The sequence below is a fragment of the Coregonus clupeaformis genome, unplaced genomic scaffold (genome assembly GCF_020615455.1).
Source record: "Coregonus clupeaformis isolate EN_2021a unplaced genomic scaffold, ASM2061545v1 scaf2243, whole genome shotgun sequence".
In the NCBI taxonomy this organism is placed as follows: Eukaryota; Metazoa; Chordata; class Actinopteri; order Salmoniformes; family Salmonidae; genus Coregonus; species Coregonus clupeaformis.
The window spans coordinates 25,579-35,580 of NW_025535697.1; the positions used below are offsets into that span (position 1 = coordinate 25,579).

Consider the following 10,002-nt stretch of genomic DNA (forward strand, 5'->3'; position numbering starts at 1 on the left):
CCTGCCATGCGCCATGGAACCAGAAAAGTGTGTGCGTAAATTCACTGGTGTGGAATTGAAACCAAACATGTAAGATATTGTAATGACCTGACTAGATCATAAAATAACAACTGTCCAGACAGAGGATTGAGTTTACGAATGGACGGTTTATTAAACCAACTTTACACAGGCTACTGTTTGGCCGTAGCCCACGCCAAATAAATGAAAGATAACCCACAAGCCAATCGTGACCTTCTCTCGTGAAGCCCAGACGTAAAAAAGAGAGAGAACAAAAGCTAAACCTGGTCTTAACTTCCAATGCTCCATCCCCCTGCCCAACCCCCCTCCACGCCACTCCGCCAACCGCCAGGATGCCCGGCATCAGAACATTCCAGGCATTCCCGTGATTGGCAGATAGCAGGTTGATTGACATGTCGGACCCCGCGAACACTGGGTACTGGTAGGTACAACACAACCATCTACTAGCCTAACACATAACACACAGCTGTCTGTGCGGGTCGCTACACAGCCCCCCCACCACAAAGTCCCTCGTCCCAGAGGGAACAAACAAAGTCTCTGAAGCGACCCGGAGGTCTCCTTTGCCTGCGTGGCTGTGATGGCCGCAGAGTGCCCCTATGGGAACCAGGGGATGAAGGCAAGGACATGGGGGACAAGGAAGCGGGAACGGGTAATACAGTCCGTGGCTCTGGGGAACCACGCGGTGACACAGGGGGAGTGGGCTGTCTGGAGCCTTGTCTGCGGCACCTGGGGGTGGGTGCCTGGAGAATGTCATTGCCAGAGAGGGGAATTGTGGGGGTTCCTGGGGTTTGGGGAGAAGAGGCCCCTCTATATGGGGCTAACCTGTCCCGGTGCAGTGTCACCTTTCTCCCCCTGGGAGGAAGCTGCACCCGGTAAACAACCTCCCCTACCCTCTCCAGGACACTGCAGGGTCCCACCCAGTGACTGTCCAACTTGGGGCATCTGCCTTTTTTCCTTAGCGGCCTGTAGACCCAGACCAGCTCCCCAGCCACAAAGTGCCTTCCCCGGGTGTGCACATCATAGTTCCTCTTCTGCCTCACACCTGCATTCAGCAGCTGCTCTCTGGCGAAGGTGTGGGCTGTCTCCAGGCGGTCCTGGAGTCTCCGGGCATACTCCGGCCCCGGGGAAACATGAGGGCTATCCAGGGGCCGACCAAACGCCATCTCCGCAGGGGTACGGATCTCTCTCCCCAGCATGAGGAGGGCAGGCGTGCAGGAGGTGGAGTCTTGGACAGCGGAGCGGCATGCCATGAGGACCATAGGCAGGTGCTTGTCCCAGTCACGCTGGTGTTTGGAAGAGACGATGGCCAGCTGCTGTCCAAGCGTTTTGTTGAAGCGCTCCACAAGGCCATCACTTTGAGGATGGAGAGGAGTAGTGCGGGTCTTGTGCATACCCAGCCTCTCACACATGGTGGCGAACACACGGGACTCAAAGTTTCTGCCTTGGTCGCTGTGGATGGACTCTGCAGCTCCAAACCTGCTGAACATCCCCGCTGTCAGGGCGTCGACGATGGTCTCTGCCTCCTGGTCAGGCAGAGCATAGGCCTCGGGCCATTTTGTGAAATAGTCCATGGCCGTGAGCACCCAGCGGTTTCCACTGTCTGTGGTGGGGAACGGCCCAACTACATCCACTCCCACCCTCTCCATGGGAGCCCCCACTGGGAACTGTTGGAGCTGAGCATGAGAGCGGCTTGGGGGCCCTTTCTCGCTGTGCAGTTGTCACAGCGGCGGCAAAAGTCTTCCACATCCCTCTTGTGCTGCCCCCAGTAAAAGCCCTGACGGAGGCGGCGCAGTGTTTTTGTGACCCCAAAGTGTCCAGTCCCCACCCCCCCATGAGTACTCTGGAGCACAGCCTCCCGCAATGCTTTTGGGACCACCACCTGCCACCTCTCCTCCCCCGTAGCTGACTCCTTCCATGCCCGCTGTAACACGCCATCAGCCAGCCGCAGTCGCTCAAACTTTGACCACAACCCTTTGGTCGCGAGTGAGAGCGCTGTCACCTCTTCCCATGGTGGCCTCACCTGCGCCTCTACCCACTGTAGCACTGGCTGTAGGTCTGTGTCCCGTCCCTGCTGCTGCCCCCATTCAGCCACGTCGACAGTCTGCAGCTCACAGCAGACAGGCCCGCTCGCCCGACACACTGTGGCACAGACCCCCTCCTCTGCACACAGCTCTCTCTCCCGTCGCTCTCTCCGTTCACAGTGGCGGCAGCCGTCTGCAGTACAGGGCCGACGGGACATGGCGTCGGCGTTGGAGTGGCGTGCCCCTGCCCTGTGCACCACCGTGAAGTCATACGGCTGAAGCTCCTCCAACCAGCGTGCCACCTGCCCCTCTGGCTCTCTGAAAGACATGAGCCACTGGAGAGCAGAGTGGTCAGTCCTTACAGTAAAGGGCAGACCACCCAGGTAGTACTTGAAGTGTTTGACGGAAGCCACAACAGCCAAGAGCTCCCGCCGGGTGACACAGTAGCGGCGCTCATGTTTGTCAAATGTTTTGCTGAAGTACGCCACCGCTCTCTCCCCCTCTGGCCCCACCTGGGCCAGCACCCCACCCATGCCCACATTGCTCGCGTCTGTGTCCAGGATAAAGGGCAATGTGAGGTCAGGGGGGCGAGCACGGGGGCCTCGATCAGTGCACGTTTGAGGGTGTTGAACGCCTCCTCACACTCCACTGTCCAAGTGAAAGCCTTGTCCTTCGGCAGCAGGCGGTTCAGTGGAGCAGCAACGCTTGAGAAGCCCCGTACAAACCTCCTGTAGTACGAGGCCAGGCCCAGGAAGCTCTTCAGCTGACGCTGGTCGGTGGGGGTGGGCCAGTCTCTGACAGCCGCTACCTTGTCCTCCATGGTGCTGATCCCCTCCTTCCCCACTCGGTGGCCCAAGAAGGACACCTCTCTCCTCATGAAGTGGCACTTCTCGGGGTGGAGCTTCAGACCTGCGGCAGCCACCCTCTCCAGCACACACCGTAGCGCCCCCAGGGCTGACTGGAAGGAGCTGCCATGGGCCAGGATGTCATCGAGGTATACCAGACACTGCTGTCGGGGGATGCCATCCAGCACCCTGTCCATCAAACGCTCAAAAGTAGCTGGAGCGTTGCACAGGCCAAAGCACAGGACCTTGAACTGCCAGTGTCCTCTGTTAGTGGAGAACGCAGTTTTGGCTCTGGCCTCTGGGGAGAGGGGCACCTGCCAGTAGCCACTGCGGAGGTCTAGTGAGGAGAACCAGGAGGACCCCCTAACCAGGTCCAGCGACTCATCGATACGTGGTATGGGGTATGAGTCCTTCCTGGTTACCTCATTCAGCCGCCTGTAGTCCGCACAGAACCTCAGCTTGCCCCCTTCTTCGGAACCATGACGACTGGCGCCGCCCAGGGGCTGTCTGAGGGCTCAATGAAGTCTGCCCGCTGCATCTCCAACACAGCCTTGTCTGCCGCCTCCTGGCGTGCCAGCGGGATACGGCGGGGACGCATCTTGATAGGTCGAGCATCACCTGTGTCGATCTCATGCTGCACCAGATGAGTCTGACCCACCTCTTCCTCACTCAGCGCAAAGCTGTCTCTGAATTCAAACAGCAACTGCCTCAACCGTTCCTGCTGCTCGGGGTCAAGACCAACACAGTTCCTCCCCCATATCTCACTCACTGCAGACAGTGTCCTCTCCCCTCCCATCTGGGGTAGCTGGGCTGGGGGGGAGCGGCCCGGGCTCACAGAGGGCTGTGTCGTGGAGGTAGCTGGGGGAATGTAACACAACGCCGTAGGTGACAGGGGGGCTGGGGAAAAGTCACATCCAGATGTGGGGGAGGGGGGGCAGCCATGAGTCTCTGCTGCTTTAACTGTTGGAGTAAAGGGTTTGTTGGGTTGAGTGAATGTGACATTAGGGGCCATGGTGACCTCCGGCCCTCCCTGGAAGCTCAGTGTGCCCCTATTTAGGTCTAACTGGCAGCCTGTGCTCCTAAGAAAGTCCAACCCCAGGATACAAGGGTCCTGCACAGCCGCCACCCACACAGGATGACGCACAGTCCTGCCCCCTACTGTCAGAGTCATTATTCCCTTCCCTTTCATGGGTGCCAGCTCACCTGTGACTGTGCGGAGCTGCACAGTTGTAGGCTCACACTGAGTCCAACCTGGCACAATATCTGGCCTCACCAGGGTTACTGTGGACCCAGTGTCCACCAGGGCGGAGCAGGGCACCCCTCCACAGTGACAGGGACATGACAAAAGTCCCCAACACAGGTCCGGCCCACCACAACAACAGGCTCCATCCGCTTGCCCTCGTCTGCTTCTGGGGGAAGTGGAGCCTTGCTTCCCCGTCTGTGCCGGTGGGCTCCTCCTGAAGAAGATGGTGGTTGGGATAGAAAGCCAGGGGTCCGCACTACCCGGTCTATGCGGACCCCGAGCCGTTTCCCTGAGCTCTGGGGGACATGGGGCAATCTCGGCGCAGATGGCCTGGCTGGCCACAACCCCAGCAGACCCTGGGACCAGGGCGTGTGTTTCGTGCCGCCTGTAGCGACACAGCACGAATGAGTTCTGTCATTTCAGCCACCCATGCAGGCTTTTCCGGCTCCGGGCTGCTCTGCCCCCCAGCTCGCACAGAGGGTCTGTCTCCCTGCACCCCCACCAAAGCCCCAGCCCACACCAGCTCCCTCTCCAAAGCCATCTCCAAGGCTACCTGCAATGACTCAGGATGAGCCAGCTGGGTCTGTATGCGCAGCTCCGTAGGAGAGAGCGCCTGTATGAACTGGTCCTGTGCTAGCTCGCTCTGCACGGAGGGGGGCATGTGAGCATATGCCCGCCGAGAGAGGCTCTCAATGTCATTAGCTAGCACCCGTAGAGGCTCCCCAGGCTGCCTGCGTCTATTACTCAGTTCGGAGCGCAGTAGCCCGGGCTGTACACACTGTCCATAGCGCCTCCTCAGTGCTCCCACTAAAGCACCATAATCACGTCTGTCCTCGGGGCTAATCAATATCAAACAGGCCAGAGCTTCATCCGTGAGGCATAAAGCCAACTGCAGTGCCCTATCTTCATCCGACCACCCCCTAAAATGAGCTAACAGTTCAAACTGAGCATGAAAAGCTTCCCAATCCGCCTTACCGGAATACTTCGGGGTCTTAACGGATACGGACGCAGCCGGGAATTGGGCGCCGCCATGTTTGTTTACATCCTGAGCCCCAGATTCCTCGTCCTGCCGCGTCGACGTCACCCCTTCGGTCCGCCCACCAGAATCCGCGTGAAACACAGTCGACGAAGCACTCATGCCCGCTTCAGCCGCCATCACTCTAACGTCCTCCCTCAAGCGGCCTCTGGGCTCCGATGCCCTGGCGATCTCCTCAGCCAGAACCCCCGACGTCCATGCACACGCACCTCCTTGGCCATAATCGTCCCCTACCTCCACCTTCACTTTCGGATTCCCTCGAAGCAGCTTCAACCCCCGTTCTCACCTATGGTAGCTAGCCACAGAAGTCAGCTAGCTAGCTGGCTAACTTTTATCAACGTTTTTACTTCTGACACCAATGTAATGACCTGACTAGATCATAAAAGAACAACTGTCCAGACAGAGGATTGAGTTTACGAATGGACGGTTTATTAAACCAACTTTACACAGGCTACTGTTTGGCCGTAGCCCACGCCAAATAAATGAAAGATAACCCACAAGCCAATCGTGACCTTCTCTCGTGAAGCCCAGACGTAAAAAAGAGAGAGAACAAAAGCTAAACCTGGTCTTAACTTCCAATGCTCCATCCCCCTGCCCAACCCCCCTCCACGCCACTCCGCCAACCGCCAGGATGCCCGGCATCAGAACATTCCAGGCATTCCCGTGATTGGCAGATAGCAGGTTGATTGACATGTCGGACCCCGCGAACACTGGGTACTGGTAGGTACAACACAACCATCTACTAGCCTAACACATAACACACAGCTGTCTGTGCGGGTCGCTACAATATGTTCCTTATGTAGCTAAATATTTTAGGCCTATAGTCATATTTTATTGTAATTTCAGGTAGATATGTACATAAAGGCAGGGTAAAGTGACTAGGCATCAGGATAGATAATAATGTTTGTGTGTTGTGTTGTTTCGGTATGCGTGTGTGTTATGTCTATGTGTGCATATGTAGTGAATGTGTATGGGTTTTGTGTGGGAGTTTCGATGTATTGTGTGTGAGTGAGTGTGTACAGTGCCTTGCAAAAGTATTATGTTGCACCGCCGCGGCCCCCACCCCCACCCCCACCCCCTAACTACTTCCTGTGGCTATGTCAACAACACAAATAGCTTTACTGGTTTGGGAAGTAGAATTGGAACCAAATTGGAATTGAACTTAGTTGAAACAGAACAGCTAACTAACAACACAACTCTCTTTGCACCCAGATTCCAGTCAGAGAGGGAGTCTGGGGATCGGAACTTTGCTATTGGCTACTATCTGAAGGAGAAGAAGGTTGGTGACAGCTGAAACAAGCACACACACTTTACATCAGTCAAATGTACCTTTTCTAGATCACTTAGACATTTTTACTAGGCATTGTCTGACTGTCAAATCAAATCACTGTTGTTTCTTTCTAGTGCTTTCCAGAAGGGACAGACATGACTTCCATTTTAGACCTCTACTTCCAGGTGAGTATTTGTATTTGGCAGCAGCTACTCCAAACACATTAAGATACTTACATCACACATAAAACAAAAGATAAAACAGTACATCATATAACATTATTACACCACTACATATCTACAATACAAAATGTATAATACCACCATACAACAATATTACAATGTACGTGTGTGTGCTAGCGTTTGTGTGCATATGCGTGTGTCTCTTCACAGTCCCTGCTGTTCCATAAGGTGTATTTTAATGCGTTTTTTAAAAATCTGATTCTACTGCTTGCATCAGTTACCTGATGTGGAATAGAGTTCCATGTAGTCATGGCTCTATGTAGTACTGTGCACCTCCCATAGTCTGTTCTGGACTTGGGGATTGTGAAGAGATCTCTGGTGGCATGTCTGGGCTCTGCATGGGTGTCCGACAAAAACAAGTAGTGATGAAGTCAATTTCTCCTCCACTTTGAGCCATGAGAGATTGACATGCATATCATTAATGTTAGCTCTCCGTGTACATTTAAGGGCCAACCGTGCTGCCATGTTTGTGGCACCTGACCACACAACTGAACAGGAGTCCTCCCGAGTGGCGCAGTGGTCTAAGGCTGTGCCACTAGAGATCCTGGTTCGTATCCAGGCTCTGTCGTAGCTGGCCGCGACCGGGAGACCCATGGGGCGGCGCACAATTGGCCCAGGGTAGGGGAGGGAATGGCCGGCAGGGATGTAGCTCAGTTGGTAGAGCATGGCATTTGCAACGGCAGGGTTGTGGGTTCGATTCCAGTATAATTATTTTTTTTAAATACAAAATGTATGCACTCACTAACTGTAAGTCGCTCTGGATAAGAGCGTCTGCTAAATGACGTAAATGTAAATGTAGTCCAGGTGCGACAAAACTAGGGCCTGTATGACCTACCTTGTTGATAATGTTGTTAAGAAGGCAAGGGAGCGCTTTTTTAATGGACAGACTTCTCCCCATCTTAGCTACTGTTGTATCAAAAGGTTTTGACCCTGACAGTTTACAATCAGGATTACTCCAAGCAGTTTAGTCACCTCAACTTGCTAAATTTCCATATTATTCATTTCAAGATTTAGTTGAGGTTTAGGGTTTAGTGAATGATTTGTCCCAAATACAATGCTTTTAGTTTTTTTAATATTTAGGACTAACTTATTCCTTGCCACCCATTCTGAAACTAACTGCAGCTCTTTGTTAAGTGTTGCAGTGATTTCACTCACTTTATTAACCAGTTTTCCATCCAACTTTTTTATGCGAGTAAAGTACGTCGGATAAGAAATGTCCCGACAGGCTGGATGGAAACAGCAAATTTGTTGGTAAACTTTCTAAATGTCGACAAAACAAAATACGCTAGACAAGATGGGATATTTTTGTCTCCAAAATGTATTATGCGAGAAATGGTGGTGGAAACGCTTTTATGCGCAAATATTTATATAATAACCATCATATAGATGTAAACTTGGAGTCACACAATGATATGTTATGTGGTCCTCCCACTACGACTTGGGAAAGCATGCAGTTTATTAGTCAACAGGTGAAATAAGTTATGATGAACTTCACAGGGGGGTAAAAGTATTTTATTTTGCAGATTTGAGAATATTCGCATTAATATCTTTCGCCAATTAGATGAAAACCTAGCTAATATAAAATGTGTCCATTTAAGAGCAGTGTTTACCATGTCTCTTGTCTGTTCCATCAAGGTGGGGTAACACACCGATGGAAGAGGCAGTGCACTTTGGACACCACGATGTTGTGACCATGCTCCAGGACTACAATAACAAGTACAGTCCACCGGGGGGCGCCACTGAGGACAAAGAGAAGGAGATATCGGAGAAGAACATTGACGGCCTATTATAAAAAAATGAGCCAACTAATAATCTTATTTATCCATAGAAATTAAATAACTAGAACGGACGTTCCCATTGAAATTATATATGTGATCTGAGAGGCTTGGTCCTTTCCAGTCATTCTATTTCTATGGCCCCATTAACTATCTGGAAGATTTACTGTAAGTGTGTGGTCCCTTTGTCACGTCAGTGGTAGGTCACGTATACTGTTGATAATACTGTATTGTTGATTTTGTATAAAAGTATTGTATTTCTGTATTTTCAAAGACGACAATGTGTCCAAAAAATATATTTTGACTGACTTTTACCCAGATGTTTTTAGTTTTTTTGGTTGTTTCCTTTTTTATGTCGTACTGTTCACTCTGCGCAACTCACCCTCTGTGTGTGTCGGCACTATGTGGAATGTATTTTCTACATTTAAGTGCACAAAACATTTCTCTTTATGTACAACAGTGTGTAAAACCTGAACGTATGCATAAGATAACGTGCACATTTATGTAATGTGTGTATATCCCTGAAATTAAGATAATATCTGAGGTAGATGGATTCAGTGTAAATACTATTTATCTGTAGTGAAATCAAGTGACTCTCTCACTGGCACAGCTTTTGAAGAAAATTGATAAAGTCCACACGCTGTGCAGTTAGGCTTAAGTTTGGCTATATTGATGAGGCAGAATGCGTTATATAAACTTTTCCACATGTTCACAGATCTAGGTAGCCTAGTCACAAATATGTTTGTGCTGTATATGACACTGGCTATACAGTTGGCTATACAGCCCAGACAGATCTGGGATCAGGCTATCTATGGTTTAGGACCTCTGGTCTTTTGATTTAGGCCTAGTAGCTTCATATGAATTGAAAGTATGGCATTATGTGGAGTGAGTTTTGTTTTGCTGGTTTGCTATTTGATAGCTAGACATTTTTGCACATTTTTCTTCAAAATGACAAAAGTTGTTTTTTCTTGATTGTTCTATAGTCTTATTTAAATTTTGAGTAGAAAGGGGTTTATTTATTTAAGTGTCAGCCAAAGCTGTTGTGTACGTTTGCTCCACCTGATAATAAAGTCAAGTCGGCAACTTTAAAAAAGAGAACATATCATAAGTGAGCCGCCTAATGCCCTGCAGAAGGTGTGGAGCCATGGCACAAAACCCACAGTCTGAGTTTCTCAGGAGCAATACAATACAATTCAACCAGCAGCCATGTGCTCTTTACAGACAGGTTTCCCACCTATGCGAATTCAAATTTTAGGGCAAAACATAAAACCCTTCGAAACATTGATTTATCACTTAATGGATACAGCAGTGTCAATGGCGTTACTATCATGTCTTATCACACAAGTTTACTTATTTGTCAGCTATATGGTTTTACATGGATTTTATTTTCAGTTATAGACAGTTATTGACAGTGCATTACACTTTAATGAATGTTTTTAGTTCGGAACAACTCCACAATGGTGGACTTTAAATCTTGCCATACTCACCCAAAAGCCTATTTTGGGTAGAGATAAAATAGTTGTCATTATAGGCATATATGAAAGCAGAACAC

The 10,002-nt window shown here is 50.5% G+C and overlaps 1 long non-coding RNA gene across 1 annotated transcript; it reads left to right on the forward strand.

The window, feature by feature from the left end:
* The first annotated feature begins 6,257 nt into the window (after positions 1-6,257).
* On the forward strand, positions 6,258-9,629 carry LOC121562467. The gene is made up of 3 exons (XR_005999528.2): positions 6,258-6,442; positions 6,568-6,618; positions 8,311-9,629. It is a non-coding gene; the product is annotated as an uncharacterized LOC121562467 (long non-coding RNA).
* The last annotated feature ends 373 nt before the right edge of the window (positions 9,630-10,002 follow it).